At 38.0% G+C, this 22821-nt stretch overlaps 1 protein-coding gene and 1 long non-coding RNA gene across 2 annotated transcripts in view; both read left to right on the forward strand.

Annotated features, from left to right (window-relative positions):
* LOC147572084 (uncharacterized) overlaps positions 1–22821 on the forward strand; it is a 526072-nt gene that overhangs the window by 440279 nt on the left and 62972 nt on the right. The gene's annotated exons all lie outside the window — the stretch shown is intronic.
* Positions 1100–22821, forward strand: part of LOC147572086 (uncharacterized) — a 50023-nt gene continuing 28301 nt past the window's right edge. The window contains exon 1 of the long non-coding RNA XR_015246875.1: positions 1100–1252. This is a non-coding gene — a long non-coding RNA (uncharacterized LOC147572086). The remainder of the gene's footprint in view (positions 1253–22821) is intronic.

Raw genomic sequence — 22821 nt, forward strand, 5'->3', positions numbered from 1 at the left:
AAAGTATTGACAGAGGGGAAAATATTTAATCACAATCTTGCAGGTTAAAAAAAAAAGATGCTGATATCAGGCTCAGGGAAGCAGGAGAAAGCTGGGTTGTTGATGATCCCAGGAGGAAAGGAAAATGTGATTGAGTGATGTTTATCTGACCTATTTTATTCTGAATTGTTATGGATGCAGCAGTAGTGGTAGAGAGCTCCATGCATGTGACAGGTATTCACCAAAGGATTTTATTCTGCACTGTGTGTAATCAGAACATGATTTCTTATCCACATCCCACTGTAGAATTTTTGTAAAGGTTGTGATTGCAGCAAACCAGAAGCCCAGACTTGTGATTATATTTTACAGACAAGTAATGGTCACTTTGTGCTGCTTAGACTTTGAAGGTATTTTCTCGTGGTTTGTTCTGTTTTAAATTTTTGTTTATTTATTTATTTTTGTTGTTAAGCTCTCAGAATTCTTGATCATCTGGCAGAGGAGATATCCCAAAAGGTAACAATAAACTGTCTAAGCTACATAAACTGTTTTTATTTTGTTTTTACTTTGTTGCTCTTGATTGTTTTAAAACCAGGGGTACAAGTATTTGAGATAACAGGAATAAATTTAAATTTCTACTCTTGGAAAATAATTATTTGCTCCTCAGTAAAACTGAGGAAAAACATCCCCACTAATGATGAAGCCATTGGTGGTGGGGGGCGGTATTCTGGTTGACCTTTGCTCTAATTGACTCTGTAGAGTGGGGAATTTAAAAATCATAAGAGATGTGTTGTGTAGAAATAATGGAAAAATAGAGAAACTAATTTAGACATTGCTTAAGAGGAAATAATCTAAGGTCCTATGACTTTTCTAGAGGCTGGCGTGAGACTTTGGCTTGCTTTTGCATGAATTTCTTGAAGTCTTATATCTTCTCGGGGAGATTTCTCTCTCTTAGATGTCTGTCTACACGATCACATACTCACAAGGTAGAGTAGTTTTCTCGAAAGTGTCAAATATCTTAGAAAGGGTAACCCAAAGGATAAATGTTATTTATTTAACAAAGATGTAATGAGCACCTACTATGCTCTGAAAACTACTAAATTCTGGGTGTTTGTTGGTGAACAAATGAGACTTGATCTCTGTTGTCATGGAGACAACAAAGCTGGTGATTGTAATAGCTGAGGCTGCCCTGGCTTGTCTCTATGTCTAGAAGGTCTTTCCAACATAGCAACTTTAGCACAGCCAGCCTTCTCTCATGGCAACTCAGGCTCCAAAGGTATGTGTCCTAAGAGAGTCAGCCTTATATGACTGGACTTGGCAGTCACATTGGCAGTCTCACATCTGCCTCGCTCTAATGTTAGGAGTGAGTCCCTAAGTCCAGCCCATATGTAAAGAGTGGGGTTTTAGATTTCATCTGTTGAAGAGATGAGTGTCAAAGAAGTGAAGACAAGGTTTACAACCCACACAATAGCTTAGAAAAAGAGGAGAATGCAGCTCTCTGGGAGTCCAAGGAAGACGTGGTTTAAGATTTCCTTTTCAAGGCTTTTATTTTGGCAACCTAGTCTTCACACTCTTCTTTCTGACCTTCTCGTTGGTGGCTTTGTAGAGAAATTGATTTGTAGCAAACGACCTGTGTTACCTACTTTAATCCATGACTGATTACGTAAAAAGAAAGAGAGTAACATTTGCTTTCAAGAAAAGTCAGTCTGAGGCAGAAGTAATTCAATTTATGAATTTAATATTGGAAGCTACTGAGCCAGATCAGGGAGAGACAACTGTGCTTTGAAGATTGTTTGTCCTCAACGGAATCGACTTGGGGGGTGTCAATCATATTTTTTTCAAAGCATTTTGATGAAAAGATAATGGAACCAAAGTAAAACATTTGATTATATGTCAGTGTGTGAGTGAGCACAATAGAACCAATCTTCAAGAGGTGCTTCGTGCTCTCACTGAACTGAACAAGCCAGAAAGAATGTCAGCTCTGAGTGGTTAAGAGTTGGAGGCAGTCAACAAACACTTACTGCCGCCCACCCACCCCTCACCTCCACCCCGTGTACAGACATTGGACAAGCCTAGGAGTCTCTTCCCCAAGTTCCACTGTGTCTAGTGCTCACCCTCCACCTCTGTTTATTGGTTTGTTTTTACTTTAAGGGCACGCTGGAGCACTTTCAGTATGTTATTGACATGAAATAATCAGATAAGAGTCCAGAAAACGCTAGTGATTATGCTCTACTTCTTCTGTCTATCCTGATTCGCTTCTCACCATTCACCACTATGCCCTGTGCCCTGAGAAGCTCACGCGCTAGGATTACATGGACAGTTATGTTTGGTTTTGTTTTCTTGACTTATGGCTTCAGGAACAGTGGTGGGGTTCTAAGGTGCAGAGCAGAGTAACACTGAGGTATTGTTTCCAACCTACACCCCCACACTGAGCTAAGGGCTGCCTGTATCCATTGACTGAAAGACAAAAGATCCTATTAGAGCCTTTTCACAGCCCTCTCTGCCTTAGGTTTCAGTAACCACTCTTTTCTGTTGCCCCTTCAGACCTAGGAATGGGTTCTAGGTTGTCAATGTCATTATTTCAGAGATACTGCAATGTTACTTGGTGGTTTCTTTAGACTCCATGCTTACCTTTGAAAACAGTTCTTTATCAAACCCTCTTTAAATTGAGTAATTCGAGTATGGCTAGCATGACTTCCAATTTATTGCTTAAGTAACTAGATAGATACAGGTACCATTTCCTAAAATGAAGAAGACCAGAGGTTGACTTTGGGATGTATTAAGTTTCTGATGTCCATAATACTTGATACGCAAACAGGAAGTTGAAATCAGAAGAGAAATCTGTGCTGAAGATAAAAAGTTCAGAGGAGCGCCTGGGTGGCTCAGTCCGTTAAGCATCTGACTCTTGATTTTGGCTCAGGTTGTGATCTTACTGGTTCATGAGATCGAGCCCCTTGCGTGGCTCTGCACTGTTAGTGCTTGAGATTCTCTCTTTCCCTCTCCCTCTTCCCCTCCCTCGCTCATGCTCTCGCTTTCTCAAAATAAATAAACCTAAAAGAATTTCAGAGATGACATATAGATACTATATGCGAGAACCCTGTCTTACGCATTTAGATGGCAGTAGCCAAACCGAGTGGCAAGCACAGACAATAGGAGGGTTGCTGAGGTGCTGAATATCGCAAGGTAAACTGTAGGCACCAGACGTGCCACATCCAAGTCCCCGAGCAAAGGAAAGAAGAGTGCCACCACTCCAGTGAAGGCTGGTATGTGAAGTGGCCTGTGAGCTCTGATTCAGTTCTGGAGACTTCTGGGCCCTAGTACAAGACCTCTCTAGGGCCCTTTACTCGGTCCAGCCTCTCAGCTGTGCCTGAGCTTTCTCTTGTTGGCCATCCTCCCTCCTACCTGCCCCTAATCCTCCCAGGCTTCTTTTCTGTAAACTTTCTCTTTCCCTGGCCCACTGCCCTGGACTTCCCTGTAGTCCCAGGGAAATCCTTTCCTTATTCTAGTTGATCCCCTTTTACCTTTCTTTAGAACCCTCTTTTCTTCCCTTTATTACTTAATAGACTTCAAGGGACCATTAAACCCCGAATACAAATCATTAGCCACTGAAAAACTCATTCTCCTTCCCAAAGCCTCCCTGGTGGGAAAATATTTGCATTCCATCCTTTAAGTTGTAACAAAGAAAGAGAAGAAAGGCAGAGGCTCTGCCCCACTAAGCACCTTAAAGAATTTCCAGAAAAATGGAAGAAATTTTGCAATCTGATGGAAGGGAGTGGTTAGGAGGGAGAGGTAGGATGGAGACATGAAAATGTAAAGGTTGCAATGACATCGTAGCGTAAGTTAATCAGTGTATAAAAATCTACCTAAGGAGGAAACCAACAATCAGATATTGGAACACTAACTAAGAAGATTTTTAGGGAGAAGGAAATTTGGGATAGCAATTGAAGAAGAGGAAAAACAAGAATCATAAGAAAAGAAATCATATCTGGTGAGAAAAAAAAAGGAGTGTTCAAATGCACAAGCAGAAACAAGAAAACTGTATTTTGAATACCCAAGCATATTTTCTTTATATGACTGGTGGTGAGGAGTAGAAGAACAAGCAATGAAGAGAGTTCATTCATGAGACTGAGTTTTACATCTCTGGCCCAGCATTTAGGATAAGCCAATAGAATGTTCTGCTCTTAGGTCAGTAGCTGTTGTGTAGATTAAATGAGGCTTTTAACTTCCTGGTGACTCCCTGCTGAGACCTGTAGGTGTAGAGAACTTTGATTCATCTGACTTCCTTCCTCAGGTATGAATGGAATACTGTGTCTCCCTAAGAATAAAGGTGAGAAGGGGCGTCTGGGTGTCTCAGTGGGTTCAGCGTCCAACTTTGGCTCAGGTCGTGATCTCATGGTTCGTGGGTTTGAGTCCTGCATTGGACTTTGTGCTGAAAGCTCGGAGCCTATAGCCTGCTTCAGATTCTGTGTCTCCCTCTCTCTCTGTCCCTCCCCCACTCATGCTCTGTCTCTCTCTCTCTAAAATAAATAAACGTGAAAAATATTTTTTAAAAAGATGAGAAAACACAGAAATTCCTGGGTGAACCCCCAGACCCGAGGCATTCAATCAAGTTCAAGCCTAGTCGACAAGGAAAGAGTTCATTCTAACCTGAAAAGTAGCAGCCAGCAACAACTTCTGGAGCTTTAGTAAACTCACATACAGAGAACACATCTATTAGAGAAGGATGAAGCTCTGACTTGGTGAGATTAACCAACAGTGTTCAGGGAAGGATAGGTCCGTGATTCAAGGTAGCCTATCTGGATTGGGAGGACTGTTGGACTGGGAATTGCACAGAAAGCTACTTTTCCCTGAAGATATTAATATTACATTTTATTTCTTAATTCTTTCAAGTTGTAATTGCAAAATGTTATTTTATGCCTTCTGTTATGTCTTCATAAAACATAAGCATCTGTCAAATCAACAACAAGCTGAGGGAAGAAATACAATTGGACAAACTCTTTGTTTGAGTGAATTGACCTATGTTTGGATGATAGAATAAATGGGTGCAGTCAAAGAGAGGGATCTTGGAGTGACCTTGTGTTGATCTAGGCTTCTATGATTATCAGGAAAATACCACCAATGTTATTACCTTTGGAACTTGGGTTCTTATGTTTCCCTTTGTAAATAAGTCACCTAGAAAGTATTATGTTTTCTTTTAACTCAGAAATAAGAAAACAGCTTGAAGAAAACATTTTCCTTTGAAAATGTGGTACAAACTAATTTCTAGTTTCTCTGACTATTGAATTATATACATTAGCAAAGGAAACATGTACAGGAGAAATAAACCCATCTGTCTGTCAGGGAAAAATGGGAAAATGAGTAGAGGAGTTAATAAAAATACAAAAGAAAAATTACAAATACATTAAAGTACCGTGCACTGCAAACATATTGAGTGACAGGTACACTGTTCCTTGACTACCAAAGTCAAATGTCCAAGGGCTACATGAGCTGGAGTACGTATCCCCAGTTGTTCTGGTTGTATGTAAAAAACGTACTAAGAGGGGCGCCTGGGTGGCGCAGTCGGTTAAGCGTCCGACTTCAGCCAGGTCACGATCTCGCGGTCCGTGAGTTCGAGCCCCGCGTCGGGCTCTGGGCTGATGGCTCGGAGCCTGGAGCCTGTTTCCGATTCTGTGTCTCCCTCTCTCTCTGCCCCTCCCCCGTTCATGCTCTGTCTCTCTCTGTCCCAAAAATAAATAAACGTTGAAAAAAAAAAAATTTTAAAAACGTACTAAGAATGATTAAATACATAATAATAAATAACCAAAATTGACTATACACTCCACAATATCCAAATGAAAAGTAATTAACTAGTTAATTTAAAACAGTAAATAAATAAGCTCATATGAAGGTATGCCAAGACTCAGAAAAATGAGCAGTGATGTTCTTAAGATATTCTTAGTAATTGCTATTCTTTATAGTATCATACATTTCTTTAGTGTCGCTTGCATAAAAAGTATTTTAAAAATAATATTAAAAATCAATCAGAATGTGTCTCCAGTCATTGAATGAAGAATTAAAAAAAGAGAATCTAAAAAAAAAAAATTAAAAACCCTGCTCACTAGAGGATCCGCATAGCTTGTCTTCTGTGTAGAGACTAGCAGTTGCTAGCGTTTAGTGGCTTTAGCGCAGAACGTGATTTTCCAAGCATGAACCAAAGACCACAAAAGCCACGAGACACTGCAACTAAGAATTGTTGCTCAAATCATTTGAGACAAATCTAGATTAAATCTACAATGTAATGTAAACAAATTTTGTGTGTTTGTTGTTAAGTATAGGTCATCATCAGTCTTTCCTAATATGCCATAGCACATCATCATATCTAAGAGGGGACAGTGCATTTCCTGACCATATTGAAACATGGGATTTTTTTTTCATAGACCTGTCAGTATTCTTTGGTATTATTTTTGTTTCACACAATGCCTCATAATCTTTCATGAAAAATACTTTGGGAGTTTTAGTGTGGAAACACTCTGCTCATCAGCAAAAGAACAACAGATAAATTGTATGCCAATGTATGATCCTGGAGTTTACTCTGCTGTAATCAAGACTCTGGCTCAAATATAGGAAAATTAAGAAAAAAAAAATTTTTTTGCCAAATGCGCAGTGACTTTACCAGTCTTTGTGAGTGAAAAGAGAAGGTAAAGACTGAGGAGGAAAACTATAGGGAGGGAAGTTTAAAAGAGTGCTCCTATGGACGATTCCAGTCCTCTACTCCTAGCCTGTTCAGTGTAGTATCTCTTGTAAATGACCAGTGCTCAACTGTAGAAGATACAGATCCTCCCCCAAGGAGCTACTAACCTATTTATGGAGAAATGTAAGAGGTTCAGCAAATACATCCAGTGGGATGATTTAGTTAAATACAGGGTTCTGAGGAAGCAATTAAGAGGGGGGTATAAACCAGTCTTAGAACAGCTGTGAGTTGAGAGTTTGCTCAAGAAAAGGTTTTTTTCAAATAAGGAGTCATAAATTAAGCTGAATCCTGGAGGATGAGTATGAAGCAGCCAGAACAATCTTGAGAGTAGGAATGCTTCATGCAGAAGGATTTAAATACACATGCAAGTATAGGTAACTCAAAAAGGGCCCCAAAATTATTAAGAACCTTGTACTCAGGTAAATGGGAATATCCACAGATGTTGACTGAAAGAAAAAGATCTTGCCTAAGAATTGGGGGATTATATTTTAGTCCTAAAGTATCTATTGATGGGCTCTGATTTAGGTCATGAAAACCCCTGGAACCTTAGTTTTCCTGTCTCTATTGAGAGTTAACTGTAGGACTAGAGGCTCTAGAAAGTTGTTCTCAGCTTTAACAATGATATGAAATCAAACAATATTAACAGTTAATGCTGAATAAAGTTTACCAGGCACGATTGTTAACTCTTTGCATGTGGCAACCCTAGGAAACTGAGACCTAGAGAATTTAAGGACTTTCTCAAGGTTTCAGAGCTAGTAGGATAGACTTGGGATTCAAAATGCAGCAAGCTGATTTCAATATCTGCACTCTTAACCATAGGTCAAGTCGCTTTCTCAATGTAGAAAATATAAGTAGGTAATATTGAAAATTATCAGATTTTATTATTTTTTTCCTCTTTTTTCAAACTGTATAAATCCCATCTTTGTAGGACAGGGGAACAACATAAGCAAACTGCTTTAAGCATATCATATTTGGTTCAAATTTTTCAAATATTGAAGAACTATGAGGTTAGATGATATCAAATAAACGGGTAAGTAAATACATTTTAATCACTTAGAAAGAATGATGCTATGTGGTAATCCCAAGTCTATTATTTCTAGAGATTCACACTAACATTTCAGGTGGTTTCTATGTAAAAGTTGTGGAATTGGTAAGAGTTGTTAGAAACACTGGAACAAAGACAGAGAATGATAAGCAAGTCCCAAACCAACTTGTGATGTAAATGTTAAGGATAACCTACCCTGTGGCTTTGGTGCTATGCTGTCTTCCAGATGTCAAAGGACATCTTTAGAGAATCTAGTTATCACAGAACCCTTTGTCCTCAGTACCTAAGTCTCTATGCATGAGTTCCAAGATGGACAAGTATGTCTGAGAGTAATAACTCAACAGTTATGGTCAAATTGCATTATTTCTAAAACAAATATCACACAAATGGGTGAATATCTTTAACCAGTTTTTCCAAATATTTCTTTAAATTAACATTATTCTTGATTAAAGGTATTCGTATATACTTACATAGATACACATACTTTTAATATATATACATATATATATATAGTGTGTGTGTATACACTATACTTAGCATGTGTATATACATATATATAGTATATGTGCATGTATTATATATGTCACATATTGTATATGTACTGTATGTGTGTACAAATCATATATTGTATATGAATATATATACTCTATATATTGAAGTGGTTAAATATATAAATAAAAACACCAAACAACACAAATAATGAACATTAGATTACCCACTCACCCATGAGACTCACCCATCTTTCAAACAACATTTTTTTAACAATTTATAGCAATAAGAATATTTTTCTTTGCAAGAGAAGACATTTTTTTGAAGACTACATAGCAGGGCGAAAAAACTTGAATGTTGAGTACTACACATTTTTTACTTTCTTAGGGCAAGTTATTTCATTCCACTGTGCCTCAATTTTTTCGTCTTGAAAATGGAAACAATAATACCTATTTTGCAAAATTGAAAGACTTTTAAATGAAATCGTTAAGTGTGGCAAGGACACATAAATCTGGTAACATATTTTCTGCCACAGAAACAGCATTTAATTAAGAGTTATATTACCATTGACATTATCCTCACAATTATTAGAATTCATGCCCAAATCTCAAAGTCATCTATAAAATCTACATTTTGATTTTTAGTTATCTGATCATAAAAAAAAAAAAAACTTCTACAAGAAAATCAGAAAAATTTGAAGCCAACACAATTTATCTAATTCTGTTAGACATCCATGTAGATGGGCATACTATTCAGCACACAGAATTGTTGCTGAGTATCATGAACGGTGAAAAAAAAGAAATAAAAAAAAACCCTAGTTAAAAAAAAATGGAAAAAAAGAATAAGGATGTTGATAAGAGCCATTTGAGGATTTTCAGTTCACCACTGACAGTAAATATGTTGCAGCTTCTTTGTTCTAGATGAAATAAAATAGTCCCTATTGAGTAATGGAACTTAGTTTCTGTCTTGAAGGAATAATTACAGAATAATAATGGGATCACTAAGAAATTTATGAGATGTAGAATAAGTGTCTTTAGTATAATACCAAGATATGATGAAGTAAAGAAATTCAACAGACCCATCTCATCAAAGCCACTTGAAAGTGTTAATGTCTTCCAAATGTCAAAACAACACGACAATTTAGTTAAAAAAGAGTCAAATTCCTTGAGTGTGTGTTAACAAAACACATGAAATATATGTTTAAAGAACTTAAAGTTTTAAGTTTTAAACCAGTTTCTTTGAAGTCTTAAAAAGAATTTTAAAGCATTGCACCATTGTGTCCCTAGTGCCAGGGACAGCTTCACAGCCCAAGACCAGGGCAATCACACAGGGTGCTGTGCTAAACCGGTCTTATCCTTGAAGTTGAATGCTTTGCAGTTGCCATATTAAAATGCCTAACAACTTTATCTTTGAATTTATTTGTGTTTTGTAAGTAAAGTCCTCTAGGACGATGGAATGTGCACCACAGGTGTGGAACTGCCTCGTCCCTGGCTCCCTATCGTGGGTGCTCAGCTGCCAGGAATCCCATCCCTGGCACCCTGGGTGCTATTTAACCTGTCCCTTGATGCCCCTGCTCAATGATATTTGTTGCCTTCCACACCTGGTGGGCCCCTGCTGTGGGGATTAAGTATATGGCCTCCTGTGTCTTAACACAGGGCCTGGTGGCAGCTGTCCCTGTCCACGGCTGGGAGCACCTTGGTACATTCATGGGTGACCACCAAAGCCCTTATCCATAGCTGAAGACATACCAAGAGTGCCCTGATACAGAAACTGTAACCGCCGTGGATTGTGGGCTCTGACACGACACTGCGGGAAGAGAAGGTGCCCAGGAAGTGGAGTATCTCTTGCCTAAGGGATTACAACATTAAATAGCAAATAAAATATACCAGGAGAGGTCAAAAAACAGAGTAAAAGAAAATAAAAGAGTTGACATTGTTCCTGCTTTTTGAAGAGGAAGCTCCACATTTTCATTTTACACTGGCACCCACATATTATATAACCAGCCCTGCCTAGTGCCTAATGTGTCAGGTACAGACCAAGCACCCAATATATTTCTTCAATGGATGTTGAATGCAACCTTCATTGAAGAGAGTGTCACTTTCAGTCTTGACAATTTCACTTATCAGGTAGTGAGAGGTCACTTTAGAGTTCACCTTCAAGGAGAATGTATTCTGTTACACACAAAGAGTAGAGAGTAATAGTAGTGTCCCATTTTTGGAGGATGAGAGAAACTTGTTAGAGTTCTTATTCTTGTCCTTGTAGTAGCTATAGAAAAATGAAACAAAACAAAAACACAACACCAAGACTCAAGACCACACTATGCCTACATCTAGCACCTTTTACTCTTGTTTCATTGTGAGAGTAATACTCTTAAGGAGTCCAACTATGGATCTCAAAGCACATTCTCTTTAAATAATTCAAGTGATTCTCCTAATTTATGGAGCTCAAAGCATCTTTTCTTCAAATAATTCCAGTTTTATCTTCATTCTAAGCTCGTCTTTTGTATAAGATTTCCTTTGGGGGGAAAATTTTTGAAAAAAAAGCTTGACATTACCAGAAAAGACATCTTTAAACAATTAAATCTTCTTCTGGGAAGATGAAGTAAACATAATTTTCTCTATTCCTTTCGCTAATTACAACTAAAAACTATGGGAATATATAAAACAAACCAAAGAGGACTGTGAAAGGTGTCAAATGAGATGGCAGACCAGCCAGGGACCTCAGGACCTGAGGAATGACATGGCAGTAAGTTTTCTGGGTTTTCTTTTTGCCTCAGAGGAGGAACTGAAGAATCTGGCAACCCAGAAATGCCAACAGGTACAAACACAAAAAAGTCCCAGGTAAAGCTTACTTTTTCTAGCCAAAAGAAAGGGGCAGCTGGCCAAGATAAAAACTTTTTAAACAGTAACTAGTCTACTCCAGCCAAACATTACAGGAAAAACAAAAAGTGACCCCCACCCCCATCTATGCCAGCAAAGGCTAAGTGGGGATTCTAGACTTCCATGCTCATGAGGTTATAATGAGGTGCTCCAAACCTGTGCCAGAACATTATCAGAAAAGGCTTAAGTAGGGAGCCAGGACTTTGATTTATCTGGTCGTAGCACCTCCTTTATCACCTCCAGTGTCATTGGGGACAAAATAGGAATCCTGAACTTCCACCCTCATCCAACATTGATAAGAAATACCCAAACCCCACACCAGTGACGGGGTGTCAGAGGAAGCCCGGTGAAAGTTCACCTTCACCATCACTAAGCAGTAATGAGACCATACCACTGCAGTATCAGTGGAAACCATGCACTAAGTACGATTTCTTCTTTGATGCTGGTAACTCTAAAATTTAATATATATTTTTTTGTTTAAATATTGTATGTAGAGCTAATTGAAGAGTTACATGTAACTGTAAGGAACAATACTGAGAGCTCCTCCATAACCATGCCCCTCTTGCTCCCGATAACATTTTGCAATACTATCTCACAATATGACAACCAGAATATTGACATTGACACAATCTAGATACAGAACATTTCCATCACAAGGATCACGCAGATCGCCCTTCTAGAGCCACATTCTCTTCCCTCCAGCCCTTGTCCCTTTCTTAGCTCCAACCAACAATGTTTTTCATTCCTAGCATTTTGTCTTTCAAGAATGTTACATAATTCAAATCATACAGTATTTAACCTTTTGGGACTTCAATGGATCCCACCATTGCCCAAAAGTAATGAGCCCCCCTACCTTGGGTGTCAACATAAGCCAAGTGGCAGTAATGGGGTGGCACCCCCTTCCTGCAAGAGAAGAGTCATAGAAGTCCAGCTAAAACAGACAATCAAAATAAGATCGAAAGTCTCATATTATAATATAACAATGTCCAGTTTTCAATAGAGACTTACTTGCCAAACTAAGAACTAGAAAGATCTAAAAATACGTGCAAAAAGATAATGAATAGATGCCAACACTGAGACACCAGACATCTTAGAATGATGTCATCAAGATTTTAAAGCAGCTGTGATAAAAATGTTTCAGTGAGGAATTAAAAACAAGCTTGAAACAAATAAAAAACTACAAAACCTCAGCAAAGACACAGAAAACTTCAGCAGATAATCGAAGATATAAAGAAAAGCCAAATAGATATTTCAGAACTGAAAAATATAATAACCAAGATAAAAAGTGCAATAGATGGGCCAAAAGCAGAATGTATGTAGGGGACAGAGGAAAAAATCCATGCAATGGAAAATGAAACAATACGTATTACCCAATCTAAGCAACAGTGAGAATATAGACTAAAAGATAAAAATAATCAGAGCTCCAGAAACTTGTGGATTACAACAATAGGTATGCCATTCATATCATCAGAGTCTCATAAGGGAAGAAGAGTTAGGGTGGGGCAGAAAAAATACTCAAAGGAATGGTAGCTGAAATTATTTCACAAATTTGTGAAATCGGCAAGTGACATAAATCTACATATTTAAGAAGCCCAACAGATCCTAAAGAGGATTAACCCCACAATATTCATGATAGGACACATCAGTTTTATACTTCTGAGAATTAAGAACAAGGAAAAAAATTAAAAGCAACTAGAGAAGAGGACACCTTACATATCAGTTTTGAATAACAGTATCATTCATCAGAAACCATGGACACCATAAGAAAATGGCACAGTATATTTCAAGTGCTGAAAAGAGAAGAACTGTCAAACTAAAACCATATACCCAGTGAAAATATCTTTTAGCAATTAAAGGGAAATGAAGCCATTCTGAAATGAAGGAAAACCAAGAGAATTTGTGGCCAGCAGATGTCTTCTAAAGAATGCTTGAAGGAAGTTCTCTAAACAGAAGAGAAATGATAAAAAAAAGAAAGGGGAGAAAAGTGAACTTCGAGAAAACAAGAAGGAAGAAAAAGCATGACAAAACTATGAGTAAACTCAATTTGCTTTCCTTCTCTTGAGGTTTTAAAATTATGTTTGAGGGGCACCTGGGTGGCTCAGTCGGTTGGGCAGCTGACTTTGGCTCAGGTCATGATCTCGCGGTTTGTGAGTTCAAGCCCCGCATCGGGCTCTGTGCTGACAGCTCAGAGCCTGGAGCCTGTTTCCGATTCTGTGTCTCCCTCTCTCTGACCCTCCCCTGTTCATGCTCTGTCTCTCTCTGTCTCAAAAATAAATAAACGTTAAAAAAAAATTAAAAAATAAAATAAAATAAAATAAAATAAAATAAAATAAAATAAAATAAAATAATGTTTGATAGTTGACATAACCGTTATAATATTGTCTACTATGGTTCTAAATATATGTACAGGAACTATTTAAGGAAACCACATTGTAAACAGAACAGGGTAAAGGGAGGTAACGTTTCTATGTTTCACTTGAACTGGTAAAATTATAACACCAGTAGATTGTAAATTGTGTAAATATAATTTACTACCTAGAGAATACTAAAACTACATGTACAGAAATAAAATAAAAAACAGGAAGGCTAAATCAAAATGAAATTCTAATAAACATATCAGTAATGCACAGGAATGGAGAAAGAAAGTGAGAGGAGTCAGTGTATCTGATTTCCAGACTTCTAATCATGACTGTGTGGTTTTTGTGGAGAGAAAGATACATGAGTCAGTGGAACAGAGGAGAAGGCACAGAAATATACCCAAACAAATGTGCCCAAATGAATTTTGGAGGAAAGGCCATTCAGTGCAGGAAAGATAGCCTTTTTAATGTATGAAACTGGAGTGACTGGGCAGCAGTAGAGAAAAATGAACCTCAATGTAACTTGCACATCTTAGGCAAAAATTCTCTCATTATGGACTGCAGACTTGCATGTAAAACACAAAGCAGTAAAAGTTTTAGAAAACAGAAACAGAAAATTTGGGGGATCTGGTCCTAGGCAAAGAATTCTTAGACTTGACACCAAGAACACGATGCTTAAAAGAAAAAAAAAATGATAAAATAGATTTCATCCACATTAAAAACATTTGCCATGCAAAATACCCTGTTAAGAGAATTAAGAGACAAACTGCACAGTTGGAGAAAATAATTACAAATCACATATCTGATAAAGGGCTAGAATCTAGAATATATAAAGAACTCTCTATTTCTGCAATAGGAAATACCAAACAATACAATTAAAACATGGATAAAACATTTTAAAAGATAATTTTCTGAGAAACATATGGACAGGGATAAGTGCACGAAAGAGTGTTCACATCATTGACCATTAGGAAAATGCAAATTAAAACTACAAATAGCTACCATTACACATCTATCAGAAATAGTGGCGGCAAGGATGCAGAGAAAATGGATTACTCATATTTTACTGGTGGGAATGTAAAATGGTACAGTTACTCCAGAAACCATTTGGTGAGTTCTTTAAAAACTAAACATGTAGCTAAATACAACGCCAGGATTTATTCTCCTGGATTTTTATACCAGAGAAATGAAGACTCTTACACACAGAAATCCATACTCAAAGTTATAGTGGTTTTATCATAATAGCCCCAAACTGGAAACAACCCAGATAATCTTTCAACAGGTTAATGGTTAAAGTTCGGTACATCTATACCATGGGGTACTACTTAGCTATAGAAAGGATTGAGGTACTGATACATGCATCAAATTGGATGAATCTCTACACAATTATCCCAACAGAAAAAAAAAAAAAAAGAAAATCCAGTCCCAAAAGGTTAAATACTGTATGATTTGAATTATGTAACATTCTTGAAAGACAAAATGCTAGGAATGAAAAACATTGTTGGTTGGAGCTAAGAAAGGGACAAGGGCTGGAGGGAAGAGAATGTGGCTCTAGAAGGGCGATCTGCGTGATCCTTGTGATGGAAATGTTCTGTATCTAGATTGTGTCAATGTCAATATTCTGGTTGTCATATTGTGAGATAGTATTGCAAAATGTTATCGGGAGCAAGAGGGGCATGGTTATGGAGGAGCTCTCAGTATTGTTCCTTACAGTTACATGTAACTCTTCAATTACCTCTACATATAATGTTTAAACAACAAAAAAAAAATATATTAAATTTTAGAGTTACCAGCATCAAAGAAGAAATCATACTTAGTGCATTAAATAGATTATGCTTTTCAACAAGTAGGTTCATTAATATCTCAAGAATTTTAAAACATAAAACCTTACCACCTATATTTTATAAGACCTTTCTTTTCTGTCTTCAAGTGCTTCTAATAGACTCTAACAAACTCTGGAGTAAAATGATTCAGAAACCCCTTGATATAAAATTTCAAATGATTATTTAGTATTTCCTACCAAAGCAAAGAAACTAGAAAGCTTTGGTTCAATCAAAATCATTGCAAAATTGCCACAAATTAAAATACAGTGAAAATGAGAGTGATAAGCAAACCTAGAAGAGGAATTTATTGAGCACTCTGCTCCAGTCATGAAAGTGTTAATGTACATTTCTAAAAATCCCAGTTCACATGTTTATGTACTTCCCAAAGACCTTCATGTTCTAGTATTTTAATATATGCCTTGGGTGTTTATTAATAGGCACTTTGGAAAATCATTCAGGCCACTGGCTTTCTTCCTTTTAGTGCTGGGAAATAGTAATTTACTAAATAGCAACTCATTAATGTGAAAGAGTTAATGGAAAAACTGTGTTATGCATTTTGATAATCTACTTCAATAAATATAACTGCATAATGATGATTATTTAGAAATATAAGTTGCAACAGTAAATCTAAATAAAGGCATTATTTATAAAGCTGGGGCCAGTCATATTTTCCTGCATATTGGTAGGATAAAAGTTAATTTTTTTTGTCTTTGTTATTCTAGATTGTTGGTAATCTGGAATTAAAGACAAAAAGAAATGCTTTCTGGGGAAGTCCAGAGAAAAGAACTGGGACTCAGGGTGATTATGGCATGTCTTTATTCTTGAAATTGTTATGGGTATTATCAAGCGATCTATATTTCCTCTCCTTTTACTGCACTCAGAGGGCAAAGCATTCCCATCATCACTATGTTGGTGAGCGTCCTCTGCTTTTTCTGTATCACAGTTTCCCAGTGAGAAGGAACATGGCAAGGCGCAGGGGTGAGGGACACATCCTATAAGCCCACTCCTCTCCTTTCATTTCCTGAAGCCAATCTGAATGAAAACCTGGAGAGAAGAGGAGGAAGAGGAGCTGCTCAAAACAGATGATGGGAGAAAGGAAGTGACGTGAGAAGAATGGTCACCCAAAGCATCCTGGGATGAAAATGAAGACATTGAAAAATCGTCATTTTCGTTGTCATCACTGTTATATTGTAAATCTGAGAGCTTAGATGGAGGGGGTATGTGTGCTTTTACATAATAGTTTAGAAAAGATCCATCATTAGTTTAATGTCCCTGTTCCTCATCGGATTTTTAAATCTCTTTATTCCTGAGCACTAAAAAGATTCATAGGCAAAAACAAGACAAAGCAAAGCAAACAAAAAAAGCTCCCTGTACGTGAAATGGTGAATTCTAGTTATTTTGTGAATTTGTTCAGGTATTATCGTCATGGGACAGCTATATATTTGCATTCATCTTTTTCCTAAATACGTATTATTTAATTGAATATTCACTGATCTACCTAATTTACCACGTTAAAAAATATTTATTTATTTTGAAAAAAAGAGAGAGTGAGAGCTGAGGAGAGGCAAAGAGAGAGGCAGGGAAAGTGAGAATCCCAAGCAGGCTCCATGCTGTCAGCACAGAGCTGACACAGGGCTTGAACTCACAAACTGTGAGATCAGGACCTGAACTGAGATCGAGTTGGATGCTCAGTCAGCTGAGCTACCCAGGTGCCCCTAATTTACCACCTTTTAAAAACACTTTCCGTACTTCTTGTTTGTAGTTTTGAAGACTGAAATCTTAGAAAATGCTTCTGACGAGACTATATTTCAAGGTGGTAGAAGTTACCATTGGTTGATAACCATGACTGATCATTGGTCAATAACTGTGGATGAGCCATGGATTGATTTGTCCTTGATAATGAGGTCTTAGCCCCTATGATAGTCATTTCTATCTCATGTGGGGTTTAGAATAGCACCAAATTTTCCTCTGATGCTCTGTGGACTGCCCTCATCTACTTGCTAAAAAAATGTGCCAGTCCCAGCCTAATGATGCCTAACTTGTAGCATTATTCATGAGACTAGTACCTAAAAAGATACTGTATTTGGATATATGATGCTTCACAGAGACTGGATCTCCAAAGCCTGCACTCCACTTGCCCCTAGGATTGAAGGAAACTGGTGGGGGTATTCTGCAAGGAAGGAAATAATGTACTTGCTTCCCCAAAGAGTCTTTGAGAAGGTAGAAAGGTCTGGCGGGGAATTACAGCACTATGTGCATAATCTGCTTTTTTGCCTCTCCCTCGAAAAGGACCTAGGCTATAGTCCATGCCATATGTATACCAGATCCACTCTTCTTCTTCCGTTTGCACCCTGCTCTCAGTGCCAGGAGGCTGGACCTAGTGAACTGCATCAACTGGCTCCCCAGTAACTGGGGAGTCTTAGCGAGAGAAGGAGAGAGAGAGTGAAGGAAGGGCACGTATTCCCTTGGCTCTCTACTTAAGAGGTTGCCTCAGACCCATGGGGTTTCTTGATGGAAGGTCACTTCTCTCCAGTACTCCTTTTGTACATTTCAGCAATTCGTCCTCCCACACACCATCCCTGGGGACCACGGGTGATACCATCCCACTACTCTTAGCCCCAGGGCCCTCAGCTATTCCTTGGGCTTTCCCTATAATGTACAAACCCACTTTTGTGAATAGTCCTTTTGAAAATAGATCCTCCTTGAGTTATGATAATTTGTATGTGTTATCCATTTCCTGTTGAAATCCTGGTTGATAAATATAGTCAATAATGAATAGTTTATTAAATGTTTACTCTTCTAAGAGATTTATGGCTATAAATCCTCCTATGAGGACAAATCAGGAAGTGCTATTATTATCCCCATTTTACAGCTGAGGAGAGATTCAACCATATGCCCAAGGTGCACAACAAGAGGGCGGTGGGATGTGATGTGCACCAAAGTATTCTGTCTCCGGAGCGTGGGCTCTGCACAAATACCCATTCAATGAATGAGTGCAGCTAGAAAGGCATGAGCTTCACTCTTCCTTCAGAAGTACTGGGTGTGATAATTTACATTTTTAGCTAATTTAATCTATAAAGAGTTACTTATTTTAATTTGCATTTTGTTGATTAATAATGAATATTTATTTCCGTATGTTATCCCTAGCTACTTGTCCTCAAAAGAGATTGTCTTTTTGTGGTCTTTGAGTATTTATCTATTGAGATCATTGAGTAGTTATCCTATTTTATGAGCTCTTTATATAATCAAATTTCCCAGGTTTATACATATTAATTTTTATATTTTTTGACACAATATTACATTTTTATTGTAATTCTATTCATTTAGAAAAGATGATTTTATTACTTAAGAAAGACATGGTCATTGAAATATATTTATTAAACACATAGAAGTAAAAGAAATAAGGTAAAACTCCTTTAGAAACATGCCAGTCAGAGATAACTGTTGTTCCCAATTTGAGCTATTTTCACGTAGGCTTCATTTAATGTTTGTAAATGATGTTTTACAATATATGCTGTTTTGAAACTTTTAAATTTAAAACGCTGTGAATATCTTTGCATTTCTTCATATCTTTGCGTATGGTATCTGATTTTATTTCCATGTATAACATTTGTAATTAAAATAAAATGCAGGCTCACTGTAAAATATTCAACTAATAAAAGCTTTCCCTCTGTCATCACTGCCCATACGCTCCATGGGGAGATGCTTACAGCAACTTGTTGTCCAGTCTCAGGATCCCTTTTTATGTAGATACAAACATACATACATGCGTCATCACATGGGCACATGGCTGGTTTACCAGTCTTCTAGTTTTGAATATCTATGTTGTTTCCAGATTTTTGCTGTTACATTGGAACCCAAGACTCAATAGCTGACATACACAAAGGCATATAGACACTATCTTTGAGATAGAACTGACCAAACAAACCATAAATTTTTGTGGGGTACTAAAGTCAGACTGCATTTTCTTCCAGGACTCCTCAAAGAGAAAATGGTAATGAACCACATCTTACAACATATTAATAATAAACAGCAATTTGCTTCAAAGGGGGGGGGCAGAGATTTCCTTTTATAAAAGGTATGATGCTTTATAAAATAAATGTTTATGGTAGAAAACTTAAAAACTAATTATAAAAATCTAAATAAAAATTCCCCATACATCTCAATATCCCCAAATATTCACATTTCTCATTTTACTGTAAATTCATCGATAGTATTTTCTCCTTGTGAAAAGATTGCACTTTACGTATTATTATCAAACATTCAAGGTCAGGAATAAAGGACTGGAGTGAACAGTTTTGACCAAGTGTCACATGCTCAGTGAGATTTTGTGTTCCCCTGCGTTTAAAAAGACCAGTTCTCAATCTCCATTGATACCACTGCCTCCTATTGATTATGATCACCAATATGCTCCCAGTAAAATCCAGAATGGTTTCCATTACATGATGCCCAGAACCTTAAATGATACACTGTGTAAAGAGGATTTCCATATTATTTTTCCAAACTACTTTTTAGCTTTCACAACACCATCTGTTGAATAATCCTTATCTTTGTCCGTTCTCACTCAAAATATTCTCTCAAATAACTGAGTCTCTTCCTAGGCCATATTCTTCTTTTAATCTATCTGTGTAATTTTCAACTTTGGCATTTTTTTTATAGCTCCTTCATTCATTCAACGAGTATTTATTGAGCAGCTATATGCATTAGCATAGCAGTGATCAAAAGTGACAAAGTGGAGCAAAGACAGAGTGAAGTGGTCTATGCTATTTTATGGTGAGTGATAGAGAAGATTTCCCTGATAAAGTGACAGTTGAACAGAAAACTAAATAAGGAGGGAAGGAGCTATATGACTGTTTAAAGAAAGGGCATTTTAATCAGAGGGAAAAGCAAGGGGGGAAAACCTTGAGGTTCAAGCAGAAGTGGCACATTTCAGGAAGTGCAAAAAAAGTCAATATGGTTGGGACTAAATGGGAGGAAGAAACAGGAGAGGAGGTCAGGGAGGGACTGGGGTCTGGTGACAATGAGCGTGTGAACCCCTGGAAGGCCTTTGGCTTTCATTCTAATGGAGATGAGAAGACATGAGAAGATTCTGAGCCAGGGAATGAAATTCACTGACATTGCTGGCTGTTGTTTTGAAAATAGAACATGGGGGTTGAGGTGGGGAATGGGCATGGCAAGAATGGAAACCCCACCACTAAGTAGGAGGCCATTGCGATAATTTAGGTGAAAACTTTATGATGTATCAGAAATGGGGTAGTAACATTTGGAAGGGCTGGTGAGGATTAGTTGTGAGCCTCCAGAAACCTAGTGTCACAATCTAATAATCTTTCTATTCTGGATATTATCTAGCCTAGGGCTTAACAATATGTCCCACAAATACTTCTTGAATGAGCTCTTTCATTGGACATCCAAGATCACAGCTGACTGGACTTCCAGGCCAGAGGTCTCTCCTTTCTGCTACTGTCTCTCTACTTTTGGTCTCTTCCTCTCAGAGAAAGTATGCCACAGAGTCTTCTTGTTTTCTGTTCTTCAGAGCTTTTCTTAAACACTCCTTCTTCTGGGATGCCTTTTCCACGGACAACTGTCTACCCTTTTAAAACCTGGTGAAGGGGCGCCTGGGTGGCGCAGTCGGTTAAGCATCCGACTTCAGCCAGGTCACTATCTCGCGGTCCGTGAGTTCGAGCCCCGCGTCGGGCTCTGGGCTGATGGCTCAGAGCCTGGAGCCTGTTTCTGATTCTGTGTCTCCCTCTCTCTCTGCCCCTCCCCCGTTCATGCTCTGTCTCTCTCTGTCCCAAAAATAAATAAACGTTGAAAAAAAAAAAATTTAAAAAAAAAATAAAATAAAACCTGGTGAATATTGTAGCATTCATTGATTTCCCCAACAGATATTTGCTGAGCACCTCATATCCATTGGACACACTTTTAGGGTCTTGTATTAAATATATCAGTAAGTAAGTAAACAAAATGCCTGCCTACAAGGAGATTACATTCCAGCAGAGGAAGAGAGAAAGTAAAGAATAAACATAAAATGAAAGTAAATGGTAGGGTAGGCTACCCTGCCCTAGCAAGGTGAGTTATGGGCAGATGCCAGGAACACACCTGGGATGAGGACTCGGAGCTGGGGGCCACGGGCAAGGGCAGGTACAGGACTAACTTGGAGGGCAATTCAGATTCACAGGGAGCAGCTAGAGAGGCTCTGTGCTCCATTTCACCAATGATTCTTGCTTGACCGTTAAAACAAGTCTTCTGTGTTTCTTATCATTGTTCCTTTTCAATTCATTTTTTTCTTTTTTTTTTTAAGTTTATTTAAGAGAGAGAGGGAGAGAGTACGAGTGCGTACGAGTGGGGGAAGGGCAGAGAAACAGGGAGAGAGAGAATCGCAATCAGACTCCGAGCCCAGCATAAAGCCCTTCCCTGTGCTTGATCCTACCCCTGTGAGATCATGGCCTGGGCTGAAACCAAGAACTGGTGGCTTAACCGACTGAGCCTCCCAGCTGTCCCTCTTTTCATTTTTTCATAGGTATCCCTGATATTAACTTTCTAATAAATGTTAAAATAAGTTTACTAGTTTTAAGAATCACAACAACATACACTTATGTAGCATTTTATAGTTTCTGTTGATTTTTAATATAATGATATTTTTGGCTTTGAGCCATGAGCCTACAGCATACACATAATGCCAGCAAATTGTGTAATTAAATGCATATTAACATGAATTAAAATCAAGGGAAGCAGTACTCACAAAGAGTTTATAATTTGTTACCTGCTATGTATATCCAATCAAAAAATCTTAGGGTTCACAAAAGTCCAATTTATTAAATGAGATTTGCTGTTTTGTCTTACATGTACCTAAAATTTTCTATTGTAAGCCTATTTATTGATTGAGTCTGTAATAATTTTGAACTCATAATAATGAGGGAAAATGTGAAAAAAAGTCAATAAGGAAGAATATTGCATAAGTGGCAAGTGGGGAGGAAATAGACTCGATTTCCAAGCAATTGTAAGAGCAGATGTTGAAAGGGGCCTGCTTACTACAGGTCATCTGCATAGTTGCATTGAATTTTCTTTTTTTGCGAGACAGAGGACAAGCACAGAGGAAGGGCAGAGGGCAAGAGAGAGAGAATCTCAAGCAGGCTCCATGCTCAGCATGGAGCCCAACACAGGGCTTGATCCTATGACCCTGGGATCATGACTTGAGCCGAAATCAAGAGTCGGGCGCTTGACCAACTGAGCCACCCAAGCACCTCATAGATTTTAGAACCCGCCCCTCCTCACACAAAGTCAGCTAGCTTCCTCCTAGAGAAGACGCACCTGCCAGAATCTCAAATCAATCATTCAGTGTTAACCTACTACCTCCTTTTCTCTACACCATTCCTTCTATTTTGCTCTAATATTTTCAACCTGGTTCTTGGTAAGTTGTTTTTGTCTCTAACACAGAATCATGTGTCTTCAGCTTGCTCAGTGTGATGATGTAAACGAGGCTTTGCTCGATAAATTAACATTATGCAGAACAATGTTTCAT

Source organism: Puma concolor, chromosome F2 (genome assembly GCF_028749965.1).
Source record: "Puma concolor isolate L17-30 chromosome F2, mPumCon1.1.hap2, whole genome shotgun sequence".
Lineage (NCBI taxonomy): Eukaryota > Metazoa > Chordata > Mammalia > Carnivora > Felidae > Puma > Puma concolor.